Here is a 16,913-nt window from a genome sequence, read left to right as displayed (position 1 = left end):
ATCAAACCATATCAATTTCTTCAACTTTAAAAATTTAATATTTTACTTAAATATTAAGGTACATGTATATGTTCATATATTATGTATATAATATCTATACATAAGTATATATATGTATGTACATAGTTTAATATATTTGTTGTTGTTCTATTGAAATATCATACAATTTAAAATACAAAGTGAACAAGCACTTATTCTATTCCTTCTGTACACACATTTGCATATATATACATATGTCATAGGTACACACACAATATATACATACATTAAATGTTCTATATGATATGAACATATAAATTCCATATAGAACGATAAAAGTACTTGAAAAGTCATTTAAACTTTAATTTGAAATGACTTTACTTTTAAAATATGCATGTATATATGTATGTATGTGTAAGTATAGGTTTTTATGTGTGTAAAAAACTTTAAGAAAACATTTTAGTTTTTCGTTTTGATGCTATTAAACTTACAAAAAAAAAGTTCATGAACTTTTACTTCTATATATTTAGAGAAATTGTCATATTTTAACATAGTCATAATATGGTGTAATAACGGTAACGAAAACAATACAAAAATTAAAAAGGTGTAATAAATTTGTAGCTTCATTTAGAATTTAGCACAAATTGATTTCAAATTCCATAATTCAGGAATGCAAACTTCAAAATTGCATTAAAAAATATCGTACTAATTAGGTGAAGTTGCTGAACTGTGTTTGAATAGTCAAGGTGACTAAAATAATAACTATTGTTTGCATTTTAATGTATTATTAATGCAAATGTCATTTTAAGCGTACATCTAACATTAATTTCATTTATTCAGCAATAAAAATTGTATCGCTAAATAAGTGAGGATGATTATAAATCTGCTATTAAACAAAGCTAAGTACTAAAATTTTAATTAAAGTAATAAAATATTACATTAAAATTTGGGTAGATTTACGAGTACAATGACATAGGACGCTTGTTAAGACGCAATCCTAATATTAAATTGAGTTATTTGGTAACGTAATTTTGAAAGATTAAGTAAAAACTAGAAAAATTCGAAATTCAGTCAAGTATTTACGATAAATCAATGATATTATTTTTTTCTTTTATTATCAGAATTTTTCAAATTAAAGTTAAAACGTTAAAGTATTTACGAATCCCATAGTTTTACTTCAACAAATTATTCTTAATTTTTTTTTTCATTTTTATACCAAATTCATAAAAAACCAATTCTATTTTAATTTGTAAGTTGAATGGTTTGCTTGTTTTAACAATTAAACAAACGTTCATCTTCTTTTTTAATTAAAAATTCAATTTGTATCATAACTAATGTGTCGTTTACTCTATACATAACTGATATATGATTTCCGTCTGTTAACTTCCATTTAAAGTTAACTTTCTTTCCGTAAATTGTTTTTTGTGTTTTTTTTTCTTCAATTCCTTCAGCTTTTTATTAAGAAAAAAATATATTTTGGGTAGCTACTCGTATATTTAAAAATTTTGATTTTTTGAATTTTAAATAAGAATTAGGTGATATCACTACTCACTCACTCACTATGTATGCGTTATTGTGTAAAAATATTTATGATTCATCGACCACGCAATCATCATAAAAATATTTTTTTCTTGTTGCTTTTGCTTTCATTTTTCTTTTCCAATGGCTTATATTTTTCTTATCGACGAAAAATGTCAACTTGTATTTGAATGAATAATTCAAAAAAAAAAAATTTTTGATAATTTTTTCATAATATTTTTTTTGATTTTAATGTAATTAAGATGAATAAAGAAAATTTGATTAATTTATGTAGTTTATTACAATGTCGTATTTATTGATAAAAATTTTGTAATTTCATTTTTTAATTACATTCAAGTTTATTATAAATATTTTTAGTGATAACCTAAAAACCATGTGTGCTCGTTAAGAAATAAACAGACATTTGCAATACAAAAATTCATGTTATTTTTTAACATGATTTTCTTATATTTTTACATTGAAAATAGTGATGAAAAGGAAAAATTTAAGATTTTATTCGGAAATGTCGTTTGCAAATTTGGTGCAATATTTTCAAGTACACACAACTACGTTAGGTGGTAATAACCGAATTAGTATTAAATTTATAATTCATACGCATACATACGCACTTTTAAACCATAAAAAATATAACCTTAGTGTTGAAGATAGAGACAAGTTGTTTATTGAATCATGCCTATACGAGTACATATTTATTTTTGCATTTTATGTATTATTGAAATGTGAAGACAATAACAATTAATATTTAGAGTTTTAAAAGTGTGGTTTATAGAAACAATTTTATTTTTAGTCAATATTAAGTATGTGATTTAATAATCGAAATTATTATAGCAAATCGAAGTTGCTTTGCTTTACATTAATGCAGGATCACCTTAGATATGAATTCGTTGAAGGCAAAACCAACTTAAATTAACGAATTAAATTTTAAGGTACATACGAGTATGTATATAAGGACGTTGTTGAATTTTAAGCGTGAATTCTGCATTTTGGATCTTATTTATTTTGGTTTCATTTATTCATTTATACATACATTTGTGTGTGTTTATTTCAATAAGCAAAGCATTTGGATGAACTAAAATGTAAGACAGTCAAATTATTTGATAAAATATAATTTCATTTTCTGTTTTACGGAATGTTTTGTTAAAATTGTAGTTTGGTTCTAGTTAGTAGCAAATTTTCAAACCAGTTTAAATTAATAAGTATATCAAGTAATTTAATTTTTTGTTTTTATCAGAGATTAACAAGCAGGAATAATTTTTAATGAAATTATTTATATTTTATTCGAAATTAAAATTTTTATAAATTTTTTATAAATTTTGTAAATTTTATAAAATTTTAATAAAATAATAAATTTTTGTTATATTTACACAATCAGCTAAAATTTAATGTACACATATTTAAATTTTAAAGCCAGGAAGGATATAAATTGCATTATAAACTTTACAGGTACTCTGGCTTCAATTAAAATTGCAGAAATAAGCTATTTAAGTTAAATTCAGCTTATAAATTGTTATTGCTGAATTGTATAGTGTTGCAGTATTGATGCTATTTTGAATTTAGAAGTAAAATTGCAAACTGCTTACAGCAATAAAAGCTTATTATAATGAAAAACGTATTCAATTCTCAGATATTATACCAATGCTAATAATATGTATGAAATTGTTATTATAAAATATCATTGTATAGCAAAACACTATTTTACTACTATTCTAATCATTAATAAGATATTTTTGATAAAAGTTTTATGAAAAAGAACTTCTATTTGCTAAAATAAAACATTTTCGTTTTGAAACTTTTAAAAATTAATTTTTTGAAGAAAAATATGAGGAAACTAAGTAATAACTTAAGGTTTATGTTATACTTTAGCAAACAATATGTAATTGAAATTTCAATATTTTCCTTTTGGTTTTAAATTTATAATAAAAAAAAAAATTTATACTGAATTATAGATAAGAATATCTACATAATGTACACATGTATGTGTATGTATGTATATATGTATTTATAAGTGAATAAAAATGTGCTAGAAAAAATTTCGATAAAATATTTTGCGGTATTAAAATAGTTTTGTTTTTTTTTTTTTTGTACTTTTTTGATGTACAAAAACACATTTTACATTATATGGCATTTTTACACCACAGTCATAGAGTGATTAAGCGAATTACATAATATCTGTTTTTATGTACATATTACTTCATAATTTTAAAAACTTGGAAAACATTATAGAAGCTAGCTAAATTATATTGACAATATTATTAAATTATAAAAATATTAGTGTTGCAACCGTGTTACGAATTTCTGTTTATAAGCAATTAATATGGTGAATATTCTATTGAAGAAAGCGGAACAATTTAGTTCAAATGAAATATTAATTAGTATGCCAACGCAAAAGTGGCGTTATACGAATGGTTTTGATTTTAGAGAATGGGTAACCCTAATGCAGTGCTACTGCGGTAGAACTGCCTTAAACATTTCATATATATTCGCACATAATGTATTGCACATTATTAGCGGCACCATAGTCTAAGTAAAAAAAATTAAATTTTACTGGAAAGCGATTCGAAAGTTTACCGCACTATAATAGATAAAAATATAGCGTTTCTTTGTATAAGTATAAGAAAAAATTTTGGAATCGAATGGTAATTCTAAAACTCTAAGTAAATGAGTCTTCAATATTATAACAAGAATTCAGCATGCATGGCTTATAATTTAACATCAATATGCTGTCATATAATTGTTAAAAACTTTAATTTTTGTAAAAATTATCTATGAAATATTTCATTTATTGAAGTCTTAATAACAGTCAAGTCTTAGTAACAAAGCATTTCAGTGTAATTTTTCTAATCTAATTGGTTAGACAACATGTACTCATATTAGATACATAACTACATATGTATACATAAGAATATATAATATGTAATTTAATGCCTATTTGTTGTTCATATATGTATTTCATGTAAGATGAATTGTTATGTGTATTATCGATAATATTCCGATAAAGAGCTTAAATCCAGGTGATATGAAATATTTAATTTTCAATTAAATTGAAAGGAAAAATTCAAAAAATAAATATGTTTAAGTTGAATTTTATGATAAGAGGTCACAGTGTTTTTTTTTGTAATTTGAAACTTTGAACTAATTATTATTATCGGTGTAATCATAATCAAATTTCAGTGCTAAAACTAGTAATAAATTAACTAATAACATTTATAAATTTTTTAATTTTTGCATACTAATAATTTTGTAAGAATTTTATGCTTTATTAAACAAAATTGGCGATTATATAAATTCGAGTGTCTCTTATAATTACTAAATTTTTGTTTGTAAAATATTGGGAAATTGCTTTTTAATTGTTCGAAATTATGCCTGCCCTATTCAAATTTTAGTCTTTGTTCAATTACTTTATTATAATACAAAATATTAGGGTCTGAGTTAAATTTCAGCTTTAATATAATTTCAAAGTCATGGAGTTGTCAGAAGTAGTAGTTCTTAGAATATGAAAAATTTTATAATATATAAAAAGGGCTTGAATGTAAGCAATATTAAAAATACTTTATTTGTTCAAAGTAACCTACATTAGTAAGATGTTAGTTTTTTATTTTAATATAATTAAATAATTTTCACTTGTGTAAATTAAATGCTAGTAAGAAATGAGAATTTAATTTTATTGAAAGTAAGCCAAAATTTTGAAATCTAAATATAGTTCATATCATTTTATATGTATATATACATATTATGTACAAGAATTTGATAATCAATAAATGTTATACATTAAGCGATCATTAACATTATTAATTTATGTTGACAGACCTGCTTTAAAATTGATGTCATCTGTTCTTATTTGCATTCATGAATGCAGATGTATAAATTAACTAATATTTGATTAATTTATTATTCTTTGTGAAAAATTAATAAATTAATCCAAGTTGAAAAATAATTGTAAATTGAAAAAAAAAATGAAACTTAAATTTAATTACTAATTTATTAAAATGAGCTGATTCTGAGTATAGTATGGGTGGACAATATGAATTTTATTTATTAATAAAAGAGTCTGTAAAGAAATTTCTATGCTATTCTCGAATTATCACAAAAATAAAAACATACGAAGCTGCCTAACCGTAGTTGGTACAATTTTTATGAACTAAGTTATGTAATCCAAGGGTGACATAGCGAGGTTTAATAAATTAGTGTTATTCAATTAGTGTTCCCTTGATTAATTAAAGTTACTTGTGTACAGTTCAGTGTACACGGCACTCTATACGTTATGTAATCCTCGTATAGTTCAATTCAAATAAAATTTTTAACACCAATCCCCGTTTAATAACCTTAAAATTTGAATTGATATTCAAAAGTTTAATCATCATAAAATAAAAAACGTTTTAAACATTTTTAAATTCAAAACTTTCTGAAAAAAAAAAACAAAAGAAAAAGTTGTTTAACTAAATGTGCACTCTTAATTTTTTTGTTGTGTTTTACATTTTAAATTTTTTTTTTTTCAATTTATTTATTTTAATTCCATTATTGCGTTATTGCATTGTGATGAATTGCCAATATTATGAGCAAAACATATGTGCAAGGCATGCAAATTTCCCGCGCTACTTACAACGCTTATGTATAAAAAAAAGTAAAAACAAGTTCGTAAAATAAAAATGTTCATTTCGCGATTTTAGTTTATTTTTTTTTTATTTTAATTTTTATTGTTTTATTTTTAAAAATTATTAATTGAAACTGAAAACGAGAGGAAATACTAACATAATAAAAATGAGACAATATTGTTGTCATTTGGTTACAAGGGAGCACCCTAATAAATTATACGATAAAAAAAATCTCGGGAATAAATAAGCCGGCGCGTGGGGTTACTTTACTTGTCTTAGGAAAGTCAAGTAAAAGATCTTATAATATTGAAGATTCGGAAAACATATGAAAAGAGGTTTATATATGAATAAGTTGAATTAAGGATGTATTTTTGTAAATTTAAAGGAAATTTTTATCCTAATTGGGTTGGAATTGATTTTTTAAATCTTATGAGTTTTGAGGCAAATTTATGAAAAAAACCGGTTCTGTGGTTGAATCTAGGCAAAATTTCAAATTATAAATTTGAATTTAACAAGATTTATGTGTACCGATATCAAAATTTTACTGAAAATTCTAAAAGGTCATATTGTCAGTATATTCGTATCGTTAAGCTCAAAATAATATTTATATTAAAGTCAACATTATCCAGCAATCCGGAATGTGTCCCGTCATATAAGAAGTAGACATACGAATTACGATGGTAAAAGAACTATTTTTATTAAATCGAAGAATTTATTGAGAAAATTTTTTATGATAAGATAAAAAATTATCTTATCTTTAAGATTTTTATATACCTAAATTATTTAAGCAATTGTAACTCATGAGCTGAAATGTGAATTAGCACAGCATTTTTGCAATTTTTAAGACAGCGGGAGTAGAAGACAATAACCATTTCGTTCTCTTTCCAAATTCATATAGAAATAGAATATCGCCCGAACATACATATGGAAGAAAATTAGAATAGAAGTACCCGACTTTAAATTTGCACAAATACTAACTGCGTCAGTTCGTAATTCAGCTTACGAGTTGTAATGGCTGGATTGCATGTAATCATACAGAATTAGTGTAATTTTGAAGTCACGTGTATTGAATGAATTCGCAAAGTTAATTACAATAACGAAAATAGTTTTTAGATCACTCACTAAAACTCATTTGAATTTTTTTATCATTTCGATTCACAAACTACAGATTTTTTTAAGCCCGCATTTAAATTATGTTTTGAGATTTTGTTCTTTTTTTTTATTTTTCTTGTATCTTTATTAATTTTTTTATTATTATATTATGTTTGACGACTGGATATGAGAGCCTTGTATGAGATATGTGACAGGCAAATAAAATTAAATAAAATAAAGACAACAGAATGAAAAAGAAAATTACAGACTATCGAAAATATGGGACTCTTTTGTGGTAGCTATTTATGTGTATTTTTGTTTTTATTGTTGTTATTATAATTTTTATGCACTATAAACAAGTGTATGTGTTTGTATATTTTGAGTATATGACATTATTGTGTTGACTGACACATCACCCTTGGAGAGATAAACGCCAACCATTAAAAAGTCATAGACCACATGCATTATTTTTATTTTAGTGTTTTGCTTTCTTTTTTATTGTTTGTGTTGCTTTTTCAATAATCTTGCATACGAATATTAAAAAAAGAAGAAAAAAAAATTAAAATATTAAAAAAATAAGATTTCTTAAAAAAATATGCATTAAAGGAAATAAAAAGGCAAAGCAGAAAAAATTATTTGATATTAAAGGCGTGTTTACATTTGAATTTTGGGTTGTAGTAGCCTAGACAATACGTTTTTCCAATATTAGAATTTTCCTAAGCTGTTGGACCTTAAAAAATCTATGAGGTAAAAATTTGCGGTAATTGCAATTATTTTCATGTTTTGTTTTAAAATAATATATGAATAAATACTATGATGAACTTCCTCGTTAATGTAGGTAATTCATGGCAGTTAAAAGCTATTTCTATACTCTGCACCTTCGTGAAGAGTATATTAACTTTAACACGGAGTTTATAATTCTTGAAGGAATTGTCTGCTATATTCTTGCTCAACGTAATATTCTGCGTTAACTTAAGCTTAAAAATGAAAAAAGGAACATCACAAAGTGTTTCAGTTCTACCAAGGACGAACCCTATTGCAAATGGATCAATTCGGACAACGTGTCGGGTAGCTATGGTATAAACCTCAAAGAAACTTTTCCAAATAAATAATTTTTGAAATTTTTCATGCTTTTGGCAGTAGTCTACAAGGTATATTTTCTGGTTGGCGACTCCGTCAATTAGTTCTGGCCCGCCGCGTAGATGCAATTTCTGACGCATCACATTTGTTCGTTTTAAAGTTCGAGATCAGTCCGAAAAATGGCTAAAGTAGAATTTAATTATAAATCTTCATGAAAATCAGTTCAGCTTAAATTGCAATACACAAGCACAAACAGATCGACTCAATATCTTGTGCAAATCATCTTGTGGAAATTAATTTACTATCTTGTGCAAATTAATTTACTTACGTTTCTCTGTCGCGGAAAAACGTATTCCCGTTTTTTTGACAGAATCTTCAGCTAACCTCTCCAATTGTATGCAGTCCAGTCAGTAATAAGCCAAAATTGAATTGTTAACAACTGAGTATAAACTAGTTTGGTAAATTTTTTTCTAATTTCGTTTTCAAATATACAAATAACTTTATGGCACTCTTTCAAATTTTAAATGCATCTTAAAAAAAAAAATCATATTCAATTCATGCGCTAAAATAATCTTATATGGATTTATTTTTAATTTTGTTTTTTTTTCACATCTTTTCCATAAATAAAATTATATCACTTTTGAATGCTATGTGCAACCCAATTTTGCTCCATATCTATATAAGTACTTGCACACAAACACATTATTAAGTATCAGACTTTTGATATGTGCATATATAGATTTCTCGTTTTAGTTCAATGTCTTTTAATGAAATCAAAAGTATTCTTTTTGGTTATCATGGGGTGTTAAATGAATTATGGGCTTGTGAAATATATTAAAAGGTTAAAAAAATACAAAAAAAACAAAACAAAAAATAAAATAAAAGGAAAATGAATAAAGAGCTCATCGAACAAGTTGGTTTTTCTCATAATAATCATTGACTTTTTGCTTCTTATTTTAATAAAAATATTTTTCACTTTAAAACTAAAAATAAAAATTCTATACAAAATAACAAAATTTGTTTTCAAAGGAAAGCTATACATAATCTATGATGAATTTATAGACGTTTTATATGTATAGAGATAAGTGTGTGATAAGCGATTAAAAGAAAATTATTATGGAAAAAAAAAATTATAGATGTTTGACAAGATCAATTTGTGAAATTAAAAAGAAAACGAAGAGGAGAAAATTAATGGAAATTGTTGGGGAAAATTTTAGCGCACATCATACATAAAAAAAACATAAGAGTAATTTTAATTTCTTTTAAATGCCATCAAATAATAAATTTTCTAGAATATTTTTAATATTGAATATTGAAAGTAAACGTTTAATGTTTGTAAGTGTGTCAATGATAAATAAAAAAAACTCATATACAAAAATTGTAGTTTGTTATACAGTAGAATGTAATTAAATTAAACCAAAGGTTATATTAGTTCCTCAAAATTTAAATATTGATTTGAAGACTTTCAGGTAATTTTTGAGAAATATAGAACTATTTTATACTTTTCACAATAAATATTTAATGATGGTCTCGTAATAAATTATTTTGCATGAAAAAAAATTCATTATTATCAAATATTTCGAACTACTCTCCTACTCTTGCGAGTACTGGTATGAGCACACCCCAAAAGATAGAAAAAATTTAATGTCCGTATACAAAATTCAAATATTTTTTTTTAATTATACAAAATTTTAATTAATTGTGAGCGTTAATCTGTCAAAGGTTTTACTGTATACCAAAATTTATTTTCTTTTTTTAGTGTAATATGTGTAATATGTGTTTACTACTTTATTTTTTTTTTATTTTATGGAAAAACCCCAACATTTGGAAAATTAATTTAAATTTTTATTTATTCAAATATGAGTATAAGAAAGTTAATAACAATTTTTGAACATGGTGTTTAATTTGGACAATTAGTTTGCAATTAAGTTTGTTCATATAAATTGTATTGTTCAAATTTTCGGAAATGTATATACATAGATGATTGTTTATCTATATACATTTCCGAAAATTTGATTTAAAATTTGACTAGTTACATATTTAAAGCCAGGAGTCTTCCACATTACTTTAAAGTGGGAAACTCATGGCTGTTGTTTGTTGGGATTGGTGTATACTTCAAAGAGTGTTACGCATAATATAAATCATATTTAAAATTTATTTTCATACTTCTTCTATTTTTAGAATTAGAGTAAGCATCATCGTTTTAAATAATTCAAAAAAAAAAACCTATAGTAGGGAGCAACAACTAAAAATATGTGACAGTTTAATTTTTATCTCTCTACATTTAATTTTTTTTTTTTATTTTCATTTTCTCAATTTTGAAAATTTAATGTTTGTTCATAGAAAAACGATAAAAATATTTCCCAAAAGAGAGAGGGAACTAAACATTAGCGCAGACAAAGGAAAGGGAAAAATTTCGATGTAAGTATAAAATTTTGAATTTATTTTTTTATTTTATTTTACGTTCTTTTTTTTATTTAAAATATTTTATATATTCATTAATTGAGTAATTAAATATAAAGATTTCTATTAATAACATAATTTTTGTAATTTTGGTATTTTTGTTGCATGTCTTAATTTGGATTTTTTTATATTTAATTTTTATAGTAAATTTTTTTTTTTTTACATTTAAAAGCGTTTTTAAATGTTATTATGTCACGTTCCTTAAATAATATCATAAAATAAATGTATATATATATATATACATATATATATATATATAAACGAGAAAAAAATTTAAAATTTAAGAATGTTGTAATTCAAATTAAATTTATATTTAAAATAAAAAAAAATTTGTAAAAATGACTGAAAAAATATGGATTTTGTATACGTGTAGCATGTAAAGTTGACATCGGAATTTAGAACGAAATATTCTTTTTTTTGTTAGTTTTTTAAGTAATAAATTATTTTTAGTATGAAATTAATTTTCATTTTTACTATAATTTTATTTAAAATAAGCTGTTGGAACGCATCGAATTAATTTTGGATAAATTTTAATTTTATAAAGTTTCTCAGACGATTGATGTTAACACTATTTTATTCGGAAAATATTTTAATTAAAGAAATTTTTATAATAAAATTGAAAATAAAAATCATCTTTAAGATTTTAAACTTTAAAAATATTTAAATAATCTGCTTTTATTATAATTATTTTTTAATTTTGGGATCTTAGTAAGAAACTATATAGGGATAAATTTAATTAATGCTCGCAATATGTAATTTGAGTTTTGTATACTAAATTAGGCCTGCATATATAGTGTTGAAAGTGTATAAAATTAAGCTGTCTCAACCAGATATATTATTCGTAAGTAAAAAAAATTTAATGAAAAATCTTTGATTGAATTCAAAAACAATAACATTGTATTTAGAAACTTAAAGAGTTGACGAATTTCAGGTTTTGAAATATGTACGCTTATGTTATTTATAATATCATAAAATTAATGTATATATATGTAAATATACTATTTCAATAATATGTAAAATTAAATTTTTGTTTGTTTTTGGAAAATATTACTTTTATACTTAAGATTATGTTTTAGTATTTAAATGAATCAATATTGTAGCTAATGTTTATGATACAAAGATTTTTAGGGCAATTTTGGCAAAGTTTTTACTGATCGCACTCCCCACATTCCACCTCATCCGCGGTGTCAGCTTGCGTGGACCACGAGTATGGCCGAACATGTATTTTTGCCAATATATGTATGTATAGATAAGTAATCCATCGGTTTTCTTGAATATTTTAATTATGTTTGGTAAAACAATGAAGTTTGTCAGTTTCTTGAGATTATTAGGGCTCGAAAATCAGACTCCAGCTAGAGGTAAATTTCAAATTCTTGATCATAACTGCAAGGAATTAACGATTTTTTGTTTTAAATTTATTATTTGAGTTTCGTTTATAGAGAAACATATTGAAAAATTTTTTTAGAGAAATCGGATCACAGAAAGTGAACCTCTTCTAAGAGCCAAGTTTACATTTTTTGAGGTAAATAAGATGTTGGCATAAGATTTTTCACACAGATGAATTGCGTATTATCAAAAATATTACTCAAAATTTAAGTGACTCATCTATTGTTTAATTAAAAGATTAAGAGCAATAAGCGATTTGCGAGTCGAATTTATTGAGTATCTTTAGTATTAGAATTAAAATTAAATTATTAAAAAACTTTAAGGTACTATTAATAATGGAATAAAAACATTGTATGTACATATTTCTTGATTCTTTTATTATACCTGTATATTTTGAGAATGTGTAACTTTTAATTAAATTTACTGACTTATTATAATATTATTGTTAATTGTATTGTAAAACTCTTCATTAGAACTTTCTATAACAGACAATTCTCCTATGATAAAATTTTTTTTTTATGATATAATGTGATCAATACTATATTTTCAAAAATTAAGGTACTTCTAGAAAAAGAATGTTTTAAAAAAGAATGTTAGTAAAAGTGTTAAGAGTAAACTTTTTAATTTTATTTAAATAAATGGGAGCTGCCTATATGAATTTATTAAACATATTAGTAATACTTCTCTAACTAGTTCTGATGTCGTTTCTATTGCAAAATTTTAGATATACGAGCATTCTAGAAAAGAAATGTTCAAAAATATCCAAAAAATCTCTCCTTTATATTTAGTTTTTAATTTTTACAATTAGTTTTTTTGTGACTGGAAAATTTATTTGACGCTTTCGGTGTCTAGGCCGATGAAATTTAATTTTTTTTTATTTTTAGGTCAATAAAATGCAATTCATACATTTCTAAGCATAATATATACATTTGTACATACATATATAAGTATATGTACATATTTACATTCTCTTAAATATTTTATGGAATAAAGATTGTAGAAAAATCTATAAAAATTTGTTTTTAGAACGACTACGTTTTGTTTTTGTTAAAATTTTTAGGCTGTTTTTTTTTTGTTCAATTTTCCTTTCGCATTTTTGGATGAATTTGTTTTTGATTTTTTGGAAATTTTCCAAAGAAAAACAAAATTAACTTTATTTGATATTCATTTAATTTTTTTTAAATAAAAATAAAATTGGGAATAAATTGAACAAACGAAAAAAATTTTATAAATTTTTTTAAAATTTAAAATTTTTTTTTTTGTTCAAGTAAAATAATTAATTAAAAAGTAAAACTATTTTGTTACTAGACATTGAAATTATTGCACTCGACTTCAAAATTGCACTAATAAGGCATAAATACACGTATAGGAACGTAGCTCAACTCATGAACTTAACTAAAACTTCTAAATTTTAAAATTTAGAATTAAACTTATCCAGAAATTGTGATTCTTACCCACAGGTTCACTCCTATAAGTATAGAAAATTATATAATAGATAAACGCTATATAAAATTTTTTATTTTACATTTAATTAGAATATTTTTTTTTAGTATTAATTAGGATGTTAGAATTAGTATGTGAGAATACTTCTTGGAAGTAAATAAACATTAATATTAAATAGTCTAACAAGAAATACGTAAAATTACAATCGAAATATCAAATTTATAAATATCGAATTAGATGCAAGACAGTAGGATTGACAAATTTTTTTTCATTTTTATACTAAAAATTTGTGCGCCTCAAATATTTTGAATTTTCTTTGTTTAAATTTAAAACGAAAATTTGGATTTTATTGGTTTTTTTTTCTATAACTTTCGTTGTTTTGTTTTTGATAAATTTTATTTTTGTTATATTATTATTTTAATATTTTTATATATTTATTATTTTGTATATTAAAAAAATATGATATTTTTAGAACAAAAAAACAATTTTAACCCATTAAATAAGGTCATGGTTATAGCGCGCGTTCATTGGATTCTAAAATTTCAAGGTTTTTTTGATTTTAATTTTTCAAAGAGATTTTCCATTCATTAAAATATAAAGGTGGCTCTAATTAGAAAAATTTTCTTTCTATTATATTAAAATATAATATGATTAATAATATTATAATATAAATTTCTAAAATTGCTGAGAAAAATATCTTATTTTCAAAATTTTACTTGAGCAATAACTTCTAAAAATAGCGTGAAACAATACTGTTTACAATACAAGAAAAAAACAATTCTCATTTGTTTGTGGAACAATCTACCACCTAAACTTAAATTCTTGGGCGTCTAACTAAAATTTCAACATGACTTACTCTGTCATTCAAATAACAGTACCTACTCGTATTGCTTGCTATTTTTAACAACAAAATTAGCAGTTAAGAAATTTTATTAATATAACTTAAATACAGAGTTATTAATTCCTAAAGACTGCAGAGTTTTCTGTATGAATACTTAAATTTTTTGAATAATTAGGTTATAAATTGTTAATAATTAAAATTTGAATGATTCATTAGATTAAAACAAATGCTCTCTTTTTTACGAATATGTAATTGATAACCCGATACAATATTAAAACACACACGTTTAAAAGGTTAGTGTTGCAAGAAAAGGGATAGGAAAAGGAACAAATTTTTAAGTTTATAAATTTCAGTACAAGCCTGCATTTAAGCGTGCATGTTCTTAGAAGTGAAATTTATAAATTATTTTTGAGAAATTATTCTCATTGTAATTCATTCATAAAGCCCCTTGCTTTCAATTATGCAGTCATATCTGTGCATCACTACTTCATTTAACTACACGCATTGTAATATGAATCGAAAACAACAACAACATGTCATATTAAGAATTAACATTGTTTCACAATCTGCCCTGATTTCTTATTTTACATCAGATATGACAACGTTAAAATAAAGTATGTCTAAATATTTTTGTATTCGACATACTCTATATTGAACTTTAAACTTTGCAGATTTTTGTAAATATAAAACGTTAAGCCCTGAAACGTTGCGGTATATCTGCACAAATGAAGTCAAGGATGCATTTTACACCATATCATAATTTATGATTGTGTCTTTAAAATCAGTTTAATTACAATTTTACATACAAGTTGACATAAATGTTCAAAAAAAAATGTTTGTTACATTTTTAACATACACTCTCAGCAGATGCAAAGTTCAGATTTTTTCTAAGTTAAATTTCTTCAAAAATTTTATTTAATTGTTATACCAAGAAGATTTTAAGTTGATTGTTATACAAAGCAATTTTTCATAATTTGTTATATTATTGATAGTAAAGACACAAACCACATAATAATTTCTTTTTCAAATAAGTTGAAATTGTTGAAATGAAACAAAAATGGAAACGAAGAATTTTTTAAAAATTGAAATAATTGTATCGGAAAAAAATATTTCTACTTCTAAAAACTGATTCTACTTAATTTAAAATAATTAAAATATTGAGCATAAAAATTTAGTATTAAAATTTCATACTAAATCTAATACTTAATATTTATTTTAATTAAGTAATTATAGATTTCACAAAGTATAAAGATAACTTTGTAATTTCACTCATATTTCCTTAGAATCATTCGAGGTGAAGCATATTATTCAAAAGTTTTGAACTTATCAGTTTAAAATTTTAAATTTCGAGATTAGTTTTATTTTTAAAATTACAAAACTTTTTCATTATATACCAGTATCTCAAGTGATTCGTCTAAGAGAATATCGGTGATTATTTGATGCAAAATTAATAATGCTGACATTGACATAAACCTAAAAACTATCAATTATAATCCAGTTAATCTTATATAAAATTTTAATATTTAATAAATGTAGTTCATTGATTGAATTAAAACATATACCACAAAACAATCATTCACTCATGAATTTCAATTAATATAGTTTTGCATTTAAATGTTAATTTTTTTTAATTTATAAAAATATGAAATTAATTGCTATGTAAGTTGTATAATTATGGCTTTGATTAATGCAAAAAAAAAAATTAAAACTTTTAATAATTTTTTGTAAAAAATTATTGTTAAGTATGTATATTGCCTTATAAAAATTTTCTTTCCATAGTAAATGATAATTTAGAAGCATTAATGAAAAAGTTGTAATTAAAACACCAATTTAATTAAAATTAAAATAAAAATAAATTTTTGAAAAATATTTACATTTTAGGGAATTAAACCAGGGTAATGAAAATGATTAATTTCTTTGGTATTAAAATAATGAATGGGTTTATTTTAGTTAAAAGCCACTACAAACTTTTAAACATTATTTTTTTTAATGATTTTGGAGGGTTAAATAAAAAATCATAAATAAATTTGCGCTAGTGCGTTTTCGAAATAATTCCATATTTTTCTGTATTAATAATGAAAAATTATGTGCGGATTTTGATTTGGTGGAAAGGTGAGAATTAATTATGTAAAATTTAAATATAAAGTTTTAATTTTTGTATTTTACATTTACGTGACAACAATATTTAAATCCGAAATTTTCCAAAACCACGAAACTGGTCTAAAATATATAATTTTTAAAAAATCACTCAACAATTATTTAGACGAATTAATTTTTTTCTCCACTTCTTTTCTACAAATGAAACGAAAAATCATTATTAAAATTCATTTGTCTTTTGTTTTTTAGCAAATCTTTAAACCATTACAAAAATATTTTTTAACGAAACATAAAATTAACGAAGAATAAATTAATTTGTTATACTGTCATATAACAGTGAAATTATTTTGTTATATATTGAAATTTGAATTGTTTTGTTATAACTAGAATTTGAGTTTGAA

General features: G+C 23.3%; 1 protein-coding gene across 5 annotated transcripts in view; it reads right to left on the bottom strand.

Moving 5' to 3' along the window:
- Window positions 1-16,913, bottom strand: part of LOC129606148 (myb-like protein A) — a 290,115-nt gene that overhangs the window by 44,125 nt on the left and 229,077 nt on the right. The gene's annotated exons all lie outside the window — the stretch shown is intronic.

The sequence above is a fragment of the Condylostylus longicornis genome, unplaced genomic scaffold, assembly GCF_029603195.1.
Source record: "Condylostylus longicornis isolate FDR11 unplaced genomic scaffold, ASM2960319v2 ptg000017l, whole genome shotgun sequence".
In the NCBI taxonomy this organism is placed as follows: Eukaryota; Metazoa; Arthropoda; class Insecta; order Diptera; family Dolichopodidae; genus Condylostylus; species Condylostylus longicornis.
Note: the sequence above shows the minus strand (reverse complement) of the source record. Positions and strands in the feature narration are given on the sequence as shown.